Below are 15344 nucleotides of genomic sequence, written 5' to 3' on the forward strand. Positions count from 1 at the left end.
GCAGCTCCTACCTTGTGACTGAGAGGTTGTTTCGAGATCAAAATGACTTGATTTCCCTCTTGGTGGTTATATTGGAGAGATTTGGATCAATCCAGTGCTTTTAACTTGTTGAAATACCTCATAGGACCGATATAGCTCAAAAAAGGCAGTGTTTCACCTGCCACAAAGTGATTGCAGCTCCGTCCTTGTGACTGAGAGGTTGTTTCGAGATCAAAATGACTTGATTTCCCTCTTGGTGGTTATATTGGAGAGATTTGGATCAATCCAGTGCTTTTAACTTGTTGAAATACCTCATAGGACCGATACAGCTCAAAAAAGGCAGTGTTTCACCTGCCACAAAGTGATTGCAGCTCCTACCTTGTGACTGAGAGGTTGTTTCGAGATCAAAATGACTTGATTTCCCTCTTGGTGGTTATATTGGAGAGATTTGGATCAATCCAGTGCTTTTAACTTGTTGAAATACCTCATAGGACCGATATAGCTCAAAAAAGGCAGTGTTTCACCTGCCACAAAGTGATTGCAGCTCCTACCTTGTGACTGAGAGGTTGTTTCGAGATCAAAATGACTTGATTTCCCTCTTGGTGGTTATATTGGAGAGATTTGGATCAATCCAGTGCTTTTAAGGATGTTGAAATACCTCACAGGACCGATATAGGCTCAAAAAAGGCAGTGTTTCACCTGCCACAAAGTGATTGCAGCTCCTACCTTGTGACTGAGAGGTTGTTTCGAGATCAAAATGACTTGATTTCCCTCTTGGTGGTTATATTGGAGAGATTTGGATCAATCCAGTGCTTTTAACTTGTTGAAGTACCTAAGAGGACCGATATACATCAAAAAAGGCAGTGTTTCACCTGCCACAAAGTGATTGCAGTTCCTACCTTGTGACTGAGAGGTCGTTTCGAAATCAAAATGACTTGATTTCCATCTTGGTGGTTGTATTGGAGAGATTTGGATCAATCCAGTGCTTATAGTCCGTTGAAATACCTAAGAGGGCCGATGCAGCTCAAAAAAGGCAGTGTTTCACCTGCCACAAAGTGATTGCAGCTCCTACCTTGTGACTGAGAGGTTGTTTCGAGATCAAAATGGCTTGATTTCCCTCTTGGTGGTTATATTGGAGAGATTTGGATCAATCCAGCGTTTTAAGGACGTTGAAATACCTCATAGGACCGATATAGGTCAAAAAAGGCAGTTTTCACCTGCCACAAAGTGATTGCAGCTCCTGCCTTGTGACTGAGAGGTTGTTTCGAGATCAAAATGGCTTGATTTCCCTCTTTGTGGTCAGGGCCGGTTCTAGGCAGGCATATATGAGGGGGCAGACAAAAATATTAAGGGGGCATCGTGTGTACACATCATGCTGCAGCGCTTTTTTTTCTGTGCTTATAGTAACAGTGTTTCTTCATTGAATTGGGCTGTTAGCTATGTGTCCAACCCCAACCTGGAGAAGTAGATTGCACTTTGTCAGGCCTCTAACATCAGACCTGTCCAACTTTCTCTTTGTGAGCTGCTGGAAGCTGGAGCAAAAAATAAGTGAGCTGGCTTTGTTAAAAGAAATGCCTTGATTATATGAAACAAAATAGTGCAGAACTACAGCCTTGGGCAGGGCTTCACATAGGGGTCTGTCAGACACTGGCAGGGGCGGGCTGGGATTGAAATTCAGCCCGGGAGCTTGGTTTGGAGAGGCCTTTTATCTGATTGCATAACGGACGCAAGTGGAACTGTAATTTTAACATGAGTACTTCATTTGCAGTATAAAATCTAATGAGCTGCTATATCTGCATGAAAAGAACATCAGTAACAATGAATATTAGCAATAACTCATTAACTTTGAAAAGAAAACAGATGTCTAGTTCAGAAAGCCACTGACATAACTGCAGGAGAGGATGGGCCTATTGTTTCTGTGTGACTGGAACTGAAACATCAATATATGACATCTTAAGTCAGCTAATATTAACAATAACATATGATAAATGAGTTAGGATGTAAAAGACAAGATGAATAGCCTATATATGCAAATAATAGCTTTTTACCTTTGAACACAGACTCTCTCTTGAGCTACGTTTTCTTTTGCAATAAGGAAATGTGACCCTGCTGGATCCCGTGGCTTCACTGTCCTAGCTGACTGTAGCCACGCTGACCTTCCCTCCTCCACCACTAAAAGCTCTGTTAATATGGAGCATTAGGCTGCATCCCATATTAACCGTTTTTTTTCTTTTTTGCAGTAACACTACACTGTCAGGCTACGTCTTGGCTCATTCGCATACTGCAACAGTGGTTGGATATTTACTGAGGGTTTAGGGGAGGTGTGTGTGTGTGTGTGTGTGTGTGTGTGTGTGTGTGCTGCGCAGCCTGTGAATATACGCACAGCGGAGGGACAGCGAGAGGAGGGAAGCCGATACTGTATCCTGTGTGTCCCTTTTTTATTGGATTTTTCTGCGATTGCAGATAATTTTGTCAACTTGTAATACATTAATTTTGTGACTATATTGAATTGTGCTCTCTCAACTTCTAAAATTTTGATTTGAGGGGGCAAGACATTTATTTGAGGGGGCACTGCCCCCTCTTGCCCCTGCATAGAGCCGGCCCCGTTCTAACCAATCCACTCCTTTTTACCTGTTGAAATACCTTTAAAGGGCCAATACAACTCATAAAAGTTAGTTTTCTGTCATGATTCAGAGTCTTCTTGTGTTTTGTTTTATTTGTGATATCACGCCCTCTTGTGTCACTTCTTGCTTTTTACTTGTGTGTTGTTCAGTTGGTTACCTCACCTGTCCTCTTCCCTCCTCACTCACCTCACCTGTTTCTGATCCCCTCGTTAGTGTCTCTGTGTATATAGTCTTTGTTCTCCCCCAGGTTCTTGTCAGTTCTCCTGTGGTTCCGTCAGCCTCTGGTGTCTCCTCCTGTGTCTTCCCCGTTGGTATGTTTGGATTTACATTTCTTACCATTTGATTTGAACTTTGCTTTTCTGTTGCACTTTGTTTAAGCTGTTTTATTGCTGCTTTGTTTTTGGTCCTTGACTCATTTTTGTTTTTTCTAGTTCTCCTGGTTTTTGTAAATTTTAGCTTCTGTAAATTAGAGCTCTCTTTTTGTTTCCCCTATCCTGCATTTAGGTCCTCCTCTAGTTTCCCCCTCAGTGTAACATATTCCACCTGCCAAAAAGTGATTGCAGCTCCTCCTCCGTCACTGAAAGGCTTAAAGGTTTATATTTGACAAATTATAGCCCACTAACTCCTTTTTTAACCTGTTGAAATACCTTCACCAAGAGTGAAATGCAACCTATTTCAGCAGTTGACAGTTTGATATAACAAATTGGTTATTCCAGTGTAAATGGTTTTTTGATGTATTGCTAAAATTGCACAAAGTGTTACAACTGTCCCTGGTCTCCCTTACCTGGAAAATCAAATATTTCAACAAAACAGCCTCAGAACAAAATAATATTAAAACATTTTAATAATACATTTTATTACTGGCATGCGAGGCAGAAAAATGTTTGCATCCTCTCTGGGTCTGGTCTCTTGGCACAGCTCCTGTGAAACCATCGAGGGCACAGCAGCCAATCTGAATGGACAAAAGACAAAACTAAACTATTATGGTGAGATAGTGATGTAATGTTGCCTTGTGGTGATCATCCTTTAAGCTGAACATGTAAAACATCAGCAGTTACTCAGTGAGTGTCGCCATCCTGCAGAGATGACAAAGGTCAGTCAAGTCATCTACAAAAACAAGGAGATAATAATTACCTCATAATGAGCAAGGTTTGTGTGAGTTAACACTATCATAGTTAATTTGAGCATTTGGACAGTTTTGAAAATATGTACATCAAACACGTTTCCAGTCTAAAATGATATGTTGTTACGGCCTCCAAACAATTAAATTAATGAATCAGTGGCTCAAATTGGAGACCTCAACATAAAGGACACCAGTGCCAGTTCAGGCACAGCACAGTGATTGAATGAATGTCTGAGTAAGTGAGTGATGTCATGGCCACACGCAACATATGTATAATATTTTTAAGAGACACCTGTATTCTCCAGAAGACAGACTGCAATCTCCCGTCGAATCGCATTAAAGCTGGAAGGTGATTCATGAAACTCCAGCGGAGAACCATCCAAAGTGCACTCAGCAAACTGAATGAAAGGTTGAAGAATGATTTATGATGGGGAGGAACAGTTATCACAGAAAATAAACTGTAGCATTCATCTTTATTGATTTAAACTATTTAAAGTAACCTGAGGCATGTAAAAGGGGAACGCCTGGACATTCTTAACATCCGTTTCTGGATAGATTTTTCAAATTTAGCAGGATGAGACGATGACATGAGTACTGAGTTGTAACAGCGGCATATATGGAAGGTTTCTATCATTAAAGTTATTTAGAGGCAGGTGGATCAAATATAGTTAAACCTGCTGACAATCCTATATTTATTTCTTACAACATGTAAGATTCTTTTCTTTGAACTAAATGTGTCAGCTGATCAGTTTTGGTAACATAATCGCAACTGAAATACATAATACACCAATTATTTGATGGGTTCTGCTGAATATCAATATGACTAACATTACTTTCCTTTCCCAGTACAGTACCCTGAAGGTGTCCAGTATTTACAGTTCAGTAGTTTTATTAATCCTTTATACTTTCCTCTAAAGCTCAGACTGTTTCCATCTGAAAATATGCTGATAGACTCATTTACCTCGTCACGTTCTTGCAGTGCTGCATCTTCTCCATGTTCCCCCAGTGGATCCATGAACAGGGTTCTCCTCTCTCCTGGTTTAATCACCTACATATTTTAGAGTTAAAGTTAATCATACTGCACTAGCAGCTGTGTAGGTTTCCAGCAGCACTGTGCAGACTGCATGTGCTGCTTAGAAGATGACCATCAAGTTGAAGAAACTATTACCACGAGCATCCAGTGATGACCTTCATTGACCCCCACAATGTACTTGAAGACCTCCAGGTCGATCTGAGTTTTTGTTGGACTTTTGTGTTGCCATATAGTCTTCATCCTCCCCGAGTCCAGTGGAAACGCCTTCTCTGGACCATCCTTATTAAATTCTTTGACCAGGAGGGTCAGATATGCGTTTATTACCTGTCATAAAAACACCAGATTAAAATCAAATTGGTAAGGTCAAAAAGGTAAGATTCAACTGAAAAGTCGGTAGGAAAACCATTTAAAAAAAAAAAATAGGAAATTGACACCATCTCATCTGTTAATGGTCTCTTTGGTGCAGTAGAGAAAATGTCCTTAAATATTTTAAAGGGCCCAATCTTCGATCCAAGGACACGCATACGTTTCCCCTCCCATGCATCTTTAACATCTATAAAAAGGAGTTTAAAAACTGTGGGGTTTTTACCAGTACTGTTCAAAATGTTTCAATATGATTAATTTTTACAAATTATCAAACATACTCTTGATCTGAGTTCACTGTAGGCGAGTCCCAACAGCCTGTGGATGATCCAGAGGAGGAGGTGGAGGTGGCATTTGACATTCCAGGCCAGTAAAAGCTTTGAGAGATTATCTCCCTTGTAGTTTTCTGGCCACTGTGTCCACTGCTGACATGAACCTCCTCAGATGCTTCTTTGGCCTCATTTTCTCCACAGAGGACTTTAGCTTGGAAACACCGAGCAGTTCCTGTTTGGAGCAGTGTAGAAAATATCCTGAGAATATTTTATGCTCTCCAATCTGTGATGTGATTGTTATCAACGGCAATATCTTTGTAAGATCAGTGTGTATGGAAAGTGTAGCTGCATACTGACCCACAAATTGATGTCCTCCGACATTCCGGGCCAGTAAAACCTGAGAGATTGTCTCTCTGGTGGCAGTGTCCACTTCTCATGTGAGCCTCCTCAAAGACCTCTTTTTTCCCCCACAGAGGACCTTCACTCCCATTGAGCTCGTGGTCCCAGTGTACCTGATGTAGTACAACAACAACACAATTTGTTTGCGGATGTAGGCCGCTGTGCAGCATGATGTTGGTGAGGCTGGAAAAAATAAATTGTGTGTCAGTATCATGTGATTCTTGAGACCTGGGACAACACATGTCTGTGACATAATTTACAATTTTTAGCTTAAAATGTGCATAATATATTTTAAAAAGCCCAACTAAAATCAAAATCATCAGAACACACTTTGTGGTGCTACCCATGCTGCACTAGTAGCTGTGTAGTTTTCCAGCAGCACTGTGCAGACTGCATGTGCTGCTTAGAAGATGACCATCAAGTTGAAGAAACTATTACCACGAGCATCCAGTGATGACCTTCATTGTAGACCTCCACAATGTACTTTAAGTCCTCCAGCTCGATCTGTATAATAATGAAACAAAAAAATCAAAATCAGTATTGTGGTTTACTTCTTAGGACAACTAAATGAGATGATGTTGTTAAATACCTTAGTTTTGGTTGGCCTTTTGTGTTGCCATATAGTCCTCATCCTCCCAGAGTCGAGTCCAAACACCTTCTCTGGACCATCCTTATTGGATTCAGTGACCAGGAGGGTCAGATTTGCGTTCATTACCTGTCAAAAACACCAGGTTAAAAACAATTGGTAAGGTCAAAAATATAAAAAAAGGTACATTTTTTAAATGGTTTCCCTACTGACTGTTTTCAGTGAAATCTTACAAGAAACTGACACCTCACCTCATCTGTTAACTCCGTTTGGAGCAGTGAAGAAAATATTCTGAGAGAATATTTTATGCTCTCCAATCTGAGCTAAAGATGTTGATATTTTTCCCCTCCCATGCATCTTTCACATCTAACAAGAAAAAAGTTGATGTGATTGTTATCAACGGCAATATCTTTGTAAGATCAGTGTGTATGGAAAGTGTAGCTGCATACTGACCCACAAATTGATGTCCTCCGACATTCCGGGCCAGTAAAACCTTTGAGAGATTGTCTCTCTGGTGGTTCTCTGGCCGCAGTGTCCACTTCTCATGTGAGCCTCCTCAAAGGACCTCTTTCGCCTCCTTTTCCCCACGGAGGACCTTCACTCCCATAGAGCTCGTGGTCCCAGTGTACCTTATGTAGTACAACCAGTCACCTGTAATGAGTGAAAGGAAGAAGTGAGTTGTGAGCCATTGTAACACAATCATGATGTGTGACGTCACGCGGTCTGGTCCACTGCAGCATAATATTTGGGATTCTATCTTTGTGAATAAGGAATGTTCTTTGCTCTTATGTCACCGTTGTTGTACATCGATGTGTGTGCTGGCTTTAATTAAAGTTCAGTTTAAGTCTCGAGTCAAATAAAACAGTGTATTTCAATACCAGCATACATCTATTAAACTCACCTGCACATCAAAGCTCTTTACACTTCCGATTGAAGTTTGACCGCTGGACATGCTGTCTGGATAAACACCGTTTTTTTTTTTTGTTTTTTTTTAATTGATTATCTGATGAAACGGAGTGGCTTCCATGTTAATGTGTTACTGTGCGCACAATCAGATGAAGTTAAGATGTAGGCCGCTGTGCAGCATGACATTGGTGAGGCTGGAAAAAATAAAATTGTGTGTCAGTGATTCTTGAGACCTGGGACAAAACATGTCTGTGACATAATTTACAGTTTTTAGCTTAAAATGTGCAGAATTTAAAAAGCCCAACTAAAACAGGACAAGGCACCACAAAGTGTGTTTTGATGTTTAACATTTATCAGTACTTTTCAAAATGTTTCAAATATTGTTTTTTTTTTTTTTTTTACAAATGATCAAACTTACTGTTGATGATGGGAGAGTCCACTGCGGTGTTTACAGAGGCATCGGAGCTCGAGGAGCCCAATGACCTGTGGATGTCCCAGAGGAGGAGGTGGAGGTGGAAGATGGACAATTTGGGGGTTTAACATATTCAATTTGTTTGTCTTGCTGCTGGAGATTCAAAATGTCTTTCAGTCAAATCCTCACATTGTTCTTTAATCATGCTGTGATACAGACCTTCAGTACAAAGACCCCACATGAAGTCTCATCCTGTTGAAGTGGGTGAGGTTTTGTTTCACACGCCCATCTTCAGGATTTAGTCCTTTGTGTCTGATGAATGACCTAAAAAACTTAAAGATGCTCCAATTAATACTGTAAACATAAATTACATGCAAGAAGTTGAAGCACTTGACAAAAACATGACAATGGAGAAGGAGGGAATAACATTAACATGAAAAACAGTAAATACTGAATACATTCAGGGTTCAGTACTGGGAAACATTTAAAGTTATTTTATAATGTAGTCTACAATTCTAATATGAAAACTAAACTGTTGGATACAGTTGTTACGGAGCCTCTAGCTCACATAGAGGATGCTGCATGTTTAAAAAGGATGCTCAGTAAACAAACTAAATTGAATTTAGACATTAAAGGGTAAAAACTACTTACCAAAAGAGAGGTTGGAGATCCAGCTGAAATAAACAAAAAGGGGAAATCACTGGGCCGTCGCACCCAGCTGTCCCCTCTAACCTCATCAGAGAGAAATTAATCTCACCTTAATGAACTAAAGAAACCAAAAACTGGATTACTGCTGATCTCCAAAACTAAACTACAAACAAATTAACAAAACACTGAAAACATGTGGGGAGGAAAAGGTAACAAGGAGACACAAGGTAAAACATCTCCTCCTTTCAGTGAGAGCTGGGCTCCAGAGAGAGAGCGAGGCTTCCACTCAATCCTCCTTAAATACGTCATCAGGTGATTCGGGCACGGGCAAAAGGAAGAGAGGGCGCCAGAGAGCAACAAAGAGAGAATACAACCAGTACAGGAACAGTTATTTAGAGGCAGGTGGATCAAATATAGTTAAACCTGCTAACAAGCCTATATTTATTCATTCCAACATGTACAATCCTTTTCTTTGAGCTTCTGACCTCTGAACATTTCAGACTTTCCTCAAACTAAATGTGTCGCCCGATCATGTGAAATACATGATGCTCTATAATTATTTGATGGTTCTGCTAAATATCAATATGACTAAAATAACTTTCCTTTCCCAGTACAGTACCCTGAAGGTGTCCAGTATTTATACTTGTTATGAATCCTTTATTTATACTTTCCTTTAAAGCACAGACTGTTTTCATTTTAAAACTCTGCTGATAGAATAATTGACCTGGTGACGTCCTTGCAGTGTTGTATCTTCCCCAGTGGAACAGCTTCTCCTCTCTCCTGCTGTTGCAGCCTCAGTGCTGTGGGCGTGTTTGTGTTCTGTTTCTACTCAGGCTCCTCCTCCTCCTCCTCACCAGGTGTGTTGAGCACCACACCTGAGTCTACTGTCCACTGAGTCTGAGTGGTATAAAGTTGTGCTGGTGGCAGTGGGCTGGGCAGCTGTGATGTGCAGGAGCCAGAGAGCTACAACCTTTGTTGATGAGAGTTTTTCCTTTTTGTAAATGAACCAGTTTGAGTTATTTCTACCTACAGTTTCTTTTCCCTCCTCTACACCTGGTTTTATTTGCACCATGTTGCTCCCTTCATCCCCTTCAGCCTCACAGGGACGTAACAACATATTTGGGGGCTCGTTAAAGGATCCTGAGAAACTTTAGAGACAGTTGTCCGTCTGCGGTAGCGGCTGTGGTGAGTACTGGTTGTCTGGTTTGTCTGTTTAGCTGCTGCTGCTGTTTGAGATTCTGCTCCTCAGGTGAGAATAGGTGAGTGTCCAGCTTGGTTGTTCATCAGCCTTTCCTTCGGGCACTCTTTTGTTGTTTTGCCTTTTTTATTTTGGGGGTAATCCCGGGCGGGGACAGCGTTCCCTGTCGGAGGCAGGCGTTTCAGGGCCTCGGCCGCTGATGGAAGCCTTTCAAGTGGCCTCGAGCCCGGCACGCTCCAGAAGATGAGCAGGTAAAGTTCTGACAGGTAGGATCTGAGGAGCTGGTTCTCGCACGGCTGGACGGGTAATAATTGTGTTTGTGGCGTCGGACGTCAGTGTTACCGCGGTGGCTGCTGGTAGATGTGGTGACTGAGTTCAGTTTGATGGATCAGCTGTAGTTTGTTTGGCCCCAGTAGTGAGCTGCTCTGAACCAGCTGTGTGATTTCTGTCTGCTGTACAGTGAGAATGGAGACTTTTGTGTTGAGTGAGTTCGTGGCTCCTCCTCGTGTGGAGCAGCTGAACTGTGTAGAAACTGCTGCTGATTATGGGATACCTGTTTCAACTGTGAGAGCTTAAAGCTGCTGTCCTCACCGGCTTAGCTGACCAAGGTGTGTTGGTCGTACCTGGTCGGATTCTCCTGGCTTGGTGGCCGCCAGCCAGGAAACATCATGCTGTACTAGTAGCTGTGTAGATATAGATATACATACACACCAGGTGTGTTAAGATGTATTGGAATGTACTTGTTCCGACAAGTTCAAGTTGAAGAAACTATGACCACGAGCGTCCAGTGATGACCTTCATTGACGACCCCCACAATCAGAATCGGTATTCCTTAATGTCCCACAAATCGTGAATTTCTTTGCCACAGCAGCAAAAGGACTGTAGCGTACAATAATGGTGAAAAAGAAAGAAAATAATCAGTATACAAGTAAAGAAATGGAATAGAAAGCATAAACTCAGATGAACATATTTAGTGACACACATTGATGTCCTCTGACATTCTGGGCCAGTAAAATCTTTGAGAGATTGTCTCCCTCGTTTGTTTCTGGCCCTGGTGTCCACTGCTGCCATGAACGTCCACAAAGACTTCTTTGGCCTCTTTCTCCCTGCAGAGGACTTTCACCTGAAGGCACTGAGGTATCCTTCTGTACCTGATGTAGTACAACTGACCACCTGTAAGAAGTAGGTGATGAGTTGTAAGCCTTTGTAACATTCACGACAGTATTTAGTCAAGTCTTCAGCTGGTGAGTTATAGTGGTAGAGAGCCATTCTTTCAGATCCTCTCTGCACCGCCGCAGTCTCTGACATCACCTGTATCTTCCTCTTCAGGTCACGTGTCGGCACCTGAGGACACCTGCCAGGTGAACTCTGAACATCAAACTCACCTCGCACATCAAAGCTCTCACACTTTCTATTGAAGTTTGACTTTTGGGACGCCGTCATCTGATGGGGATAAATTCCCTCTGTTTAGTAACTCAGGATGTTCATGAAAAGAGAAGTGTCCATGTTGACAATTAGTTTGTAACCTTGCGTGTGCACAATCAGATTCAGGTAAGATGTAGGCTGCTGTGGGGCATGACATTGTGAGGGTAGGTAGTGGGGCTGTGCTGGTTTCAGTTCACTTTCAGAGTTTGGTGCCATTGCGTGCTGCCCCGGAAGGGAACGGGAGGCTGCAGGTGTGCGGCTGAAGGAGGAGCAGAGGAGGCGGAGCTTATACAGGTGAACAGGAGCAGCATGAAGACAGATCAGAGTTCAGCCCAGGACAAGGAAGCTGTGAAGCGGGCCGCAGACGGCGCTGGTCGGCTGCAGGATACAGGGGAGACGCAACGCGGGGAAACGTGGAGGGGTAGAAGTGAGCTTCACCCCTCCTCCGAGCTAAGTACCGCTTTTATTCTCCTCCCCTCATCCTCACTGTTTTACAGAGCAGGAGAGAAAGAAAGCCCTGGATTTAGTTGACTGTAATTGACTTTATTTGCATGCTGCATTGTGTTGGTTTATTTAGTGTTGTATTTACAGAACAGTGAGTGGTTTTCTTCTCTGTACTTCTAGTTGGAGGCGGCACAGCGACCAGGAAGAGAGAGACGGTGATGAGAGGAGATGAACTGTTACCTGGACCTGCTCTTCTACCACCAGCTCCATCTCTCCATCACCACGCAGTGCTCTCCTGTTATCCTGTTTCTAATAACTCTGCTTCAGTCTCCCTCTTTGGGGTTTTATTAGCTCACCTTGTCTTAATAAAATGGCTGCCATTCTCCATTGGAGCTCCTGCTTGTTGTTGCTTGTGGCTCCTCAGTAGAAACCTCATTCAGTTCTTCTCATTGTTCTATTTAACACACCCGCGTGACAAAAACCCACTCACTCCTTCTTACCTGCTGAAATACCTTGCACTGATGTTAAAGAGGAACTGTGGAGTTTCAAACTCCTATTATTGATCATGTTGAGGTAAAAATACTAACTTGAGTTTTGTTTAAATTTATCAATATTTCAGTTCACACAAAGGTCACTGATACAAGTTATTAATATAATCTGCGAATGTTAAAACTATTGAATGCAAGAGCTCATATCTAGTTTGTCAGGATTAAAATCTGTTTTGATCAGTTCAAATATAATCAGTCTAACCGTTAATACATGCTGATAGTTGTCTGGATCGCTAAAACCGCAACGGCAGAGGGCGCCATCTTATTGTAGAGACGTCACTGACACCGTGGCTGCGGTTATCTGTCAATCACAGCGGAGAAGAAGTGACAGGAGATGACAAATGGAGAGGCGCGGTGATTTTACGGCGCAAAGTGGATCAAGTGTGGCAAGTTAACAGACACCTGAAGCGGAGCTATGATGCTAATTTTAAGAGGAGAGTTCAAGATCAAGCAGCGCTGCCTAAATCGTGATGCATGCTGGGTAAAATGTGTCCACGATGACCTGGATGGTTTCTGCTCCGCATCTGATGTCACATGACCTTAAGTTATCGCGGGAGCGAGGCTGCTGCAGAACATTCGCGCAGTTGCTCTCTGCGTGACCCCAGACCCACCTTCATGACGTCAGGACTTTGCCCTAATTGGCTCTCATCTACGCTGACGCATATGACGTGTGTTTCGCTGAATTTCCATATCGATAAGGCCTCTGCCTCTTTTCTACTCAAATATCACATACTTTTAGATCAGTAGCAGCCGTGTGGCCGCACCTATGGGACAGTCAACAGGAATAAACCTATAAAATCCTTCATGTAACACAACAACCCTGAAAGATGTCGTCAATAAACTGCTCAGTTCTGTCAGCTTAGTGTGATGATGGAGAAGTGGTTACCTGCTGTGTCCAGTGTTATCTGTGCTATCCACTCTTATTAATTAACCCTTTCTGTTCCCCTCACATTAACAATACAAAGAATTATCCTTCATTCAGTGAAATGTATTTAATTCATTGTGAATAATGTTGCTATAAGAAAATGCTTCATCTTGTGTGTCTTTATGCTTATTTGTTAAATGTAGTCAGCAAATTCCCCTCAGCTGTGATATAATCATGCACATAAGCACAGTTGTCATCATAATAACTGTTGTAATTGTACTGTATTGTTATTGTGCAAGACTTGCTATAATGTACCAGATAGACAAAGTTCAAATGTATTTAATGGTGACATTACAAGGAAAACAGAACATGATCATTTACAGTAAGACAACATTTAGGCTCTTCATCTACTCTTGATGAGCCACTGTGTGACCGTTTGAGGTGAAGCAAATACAAAATATCCAAATTTGAAGTTGTTATTGTGACAAAGCTGTCACATGCTGTTGTCTCTAAATACGAACTGTCATACACATAATCAGATGAACACATCCTCTGCAAAAAGACAGGCTTTACACGGGTCTTGATCTCCGGTCGTCTGCATGCACCACAGCAGCAGTTCCACTGCTCTATTCCCTCAGCCCAAATGTTTTGGTTAGCTACTTTCAACATCTCAGATTGAATAATTACTGAAGAAGATTGATATGAGAAAAAGGCCAGCAAAGTTCCCATAGCATCAGGTAAGAAAACTGATCGCAGTCGTTGTTGATTGTAATCAAACATTAATGGAATTTCAATTTCCTCCACTTCTTCCCTGACGAAAAAGGCAAACACCGCAACCTCAGCCAGGTCTCGTCACGTCTACGGGAAGAGAGAGTGTCCGACTTCATAGAAGCTTTTTTAACCCCAGTTAAGTGCAGCAGAGGAGCCAAACAACTGTCAGCCAGCCAAGAAATATGGAGTTATGGAGTGTAACGTCCGAGGATGGCGGGTCCAAAAAGACCATCTGAAAACACTAACAGTAAGAGACAGTGGCATCAATTCAGCCAAAGCTAAGGTGTGGCAAGGTTACTAGTCACAGGACTTAACTACAGTATCAATCAATATACATGCCCAGCAAAAAATAACAGTGACAAGTCTGCTATGTAGCTTATCTGTGTGGTTAGGAACATTTGAACTTTTTCAAATGCAGTCTCACTCACATCCCGCTAACATACACTGTTAACTATTGCTGGAAATATACAGTCATTTTTTCCAGGAACACTCTGTATTCTGGAATATACAGCAGATTACTGGTTAACACAATGCATTTTGGGTTATTCAAACTACGTGCGATTTCAAACTCTTGAAATGTCAGATTTTACAGGAATAGCCTGCTATTTGCAAAGCATGTGTGGAAAAATAATATTAAAATGAGTGATTTTACAGGATTCTTGTCCTTTCATATCGGCATGTCTTGAGCAGGTGGATGATGCTGTGCGATCCAAAAAAAAAAAAAACCCCGCTTCATTTATTAATTCATTTACCTAGATTACAAGATATATAAGGTACAAGGGGGTGTGTACTGTTTGGGAAAAAGCAGTCTGGGCTGGCTGGATTAATAAATGTAATAGTTAGTATTTAAAACGGTCACCTCCATGGATAACGTGGGTACATAAATGTTAAATATTAGATACAGGCTTGGCCTTCTTTGTATTTCGTTGTTTTCGTTATGTTGTCCGTCGATTTGTGTTGGATGATGTCGCCCTAAAGCCCGTTTTGAGCGCGCAAGCTAACTGCTAGCTAAGTTCTGCACTAGCTAAGTTAGCCAGTGCAGACCAGACCAACAGTTCTTCTACTGTGACATCAACGTCTTATTTCGGAGCACTATGATTCAACATGTTCCCCTGCCAATATTGTGATGTTGAATGCACTTCTGAACAGTGTTGGGTGAAACGCGTTATTGTAATCACATTACTTTTTGCAGTAACGGTTTTCAGACCGTCTTAGCGACTTTATTTCTAAAAAGCCACGAGCCACAAATTTAGCGACTTATTCAGATCATCAGGGGAAAGGCGAGAAATATATATGATATTGTAATTTACCTGCTGCTCAGAGTCATCGCAGACCACGGCTCCTCTGCAGCAGCGCCGGCAGGCGACAGGCCAGTGTGTGTATGGGGGCGCTGGCTGAGGCAGCGGGAGGTTACAGATACCAACATTACTTTGAATTTGTTGAACGTAAGGAAAATAACTTGACTGGTGCACTTTGCCCGTGTTGGAAACCTGCTAACACGACCTCAAACTAACGAAGCACCTACAGAGACAGCACGCACACACAAATCTTGTTGCTAAGCAACCGTGGACTAACATGAATGAGACGCCAAGACAGAATGTAACGAGGAATGTAACGAGTAATGTAACTAATTACTTTCTCCAGGCAGTAATCTTGTAATGTAAGGCATTACTATTTTTGAGTGTAATGTGTAATATAATATTTACAGGGCTGTTCTGGCTGGTCTCCATGGCACTCCAAGAAGCATC

The 15344-nt window shown here is 42.0% G+C and overlaps 2 long non-coding RNA genes across 2 annotated transcripts; one reads left to right on the forward strand and one right to left on the reverse strand.

Moving 5' to 3' along the window:
- Nucleotides 1-3494: 3494 nt before the first annotated feature.
- On the reverse strand, nt 3495-4902 carry LOC115577706 (uncharacterized). The gene is made up of 3 exons (XR_003983251.1): nt 4688-4902; nt 4019-4124; nt 3495-3555 (listed from the first exon to the last, which is right to left on the reverse strand). It is a non-coding gene; the product is annotated as an uncharacterized LOC115577706 (long non-coding RNA).
- A 6264-nt stretch (nt 4903-11166) lies between these two features.
- Nucleotides 11167-11797, forward strand: LOC115577705 (uncharacterized). Its single transcript, XR_003983250.1, has 2 exons — nt 11167-11501; nt 11593-11797. It is a non-coding gene; the product is annotated as an uncharacterized LOC115577705 (long non-coding RNA).
- The last annotated feature ends 3547 nt before the right edge of the window (nt 11798-15344 follow it).

The sequence above is a fragment of the Sparus aurata genome, unplaced genomic scaffold (assembly GCF_900880675.1).
Source record: "Sparus aurata unplaced genomic scaffold, fSpaAur1.1, whole genome shotgun sequence".
NCBI lineage: Eukaryota > Metazoa > Chordata > Actinopteri > Spariformes > Sparidae > Sparus > Sparus aurata.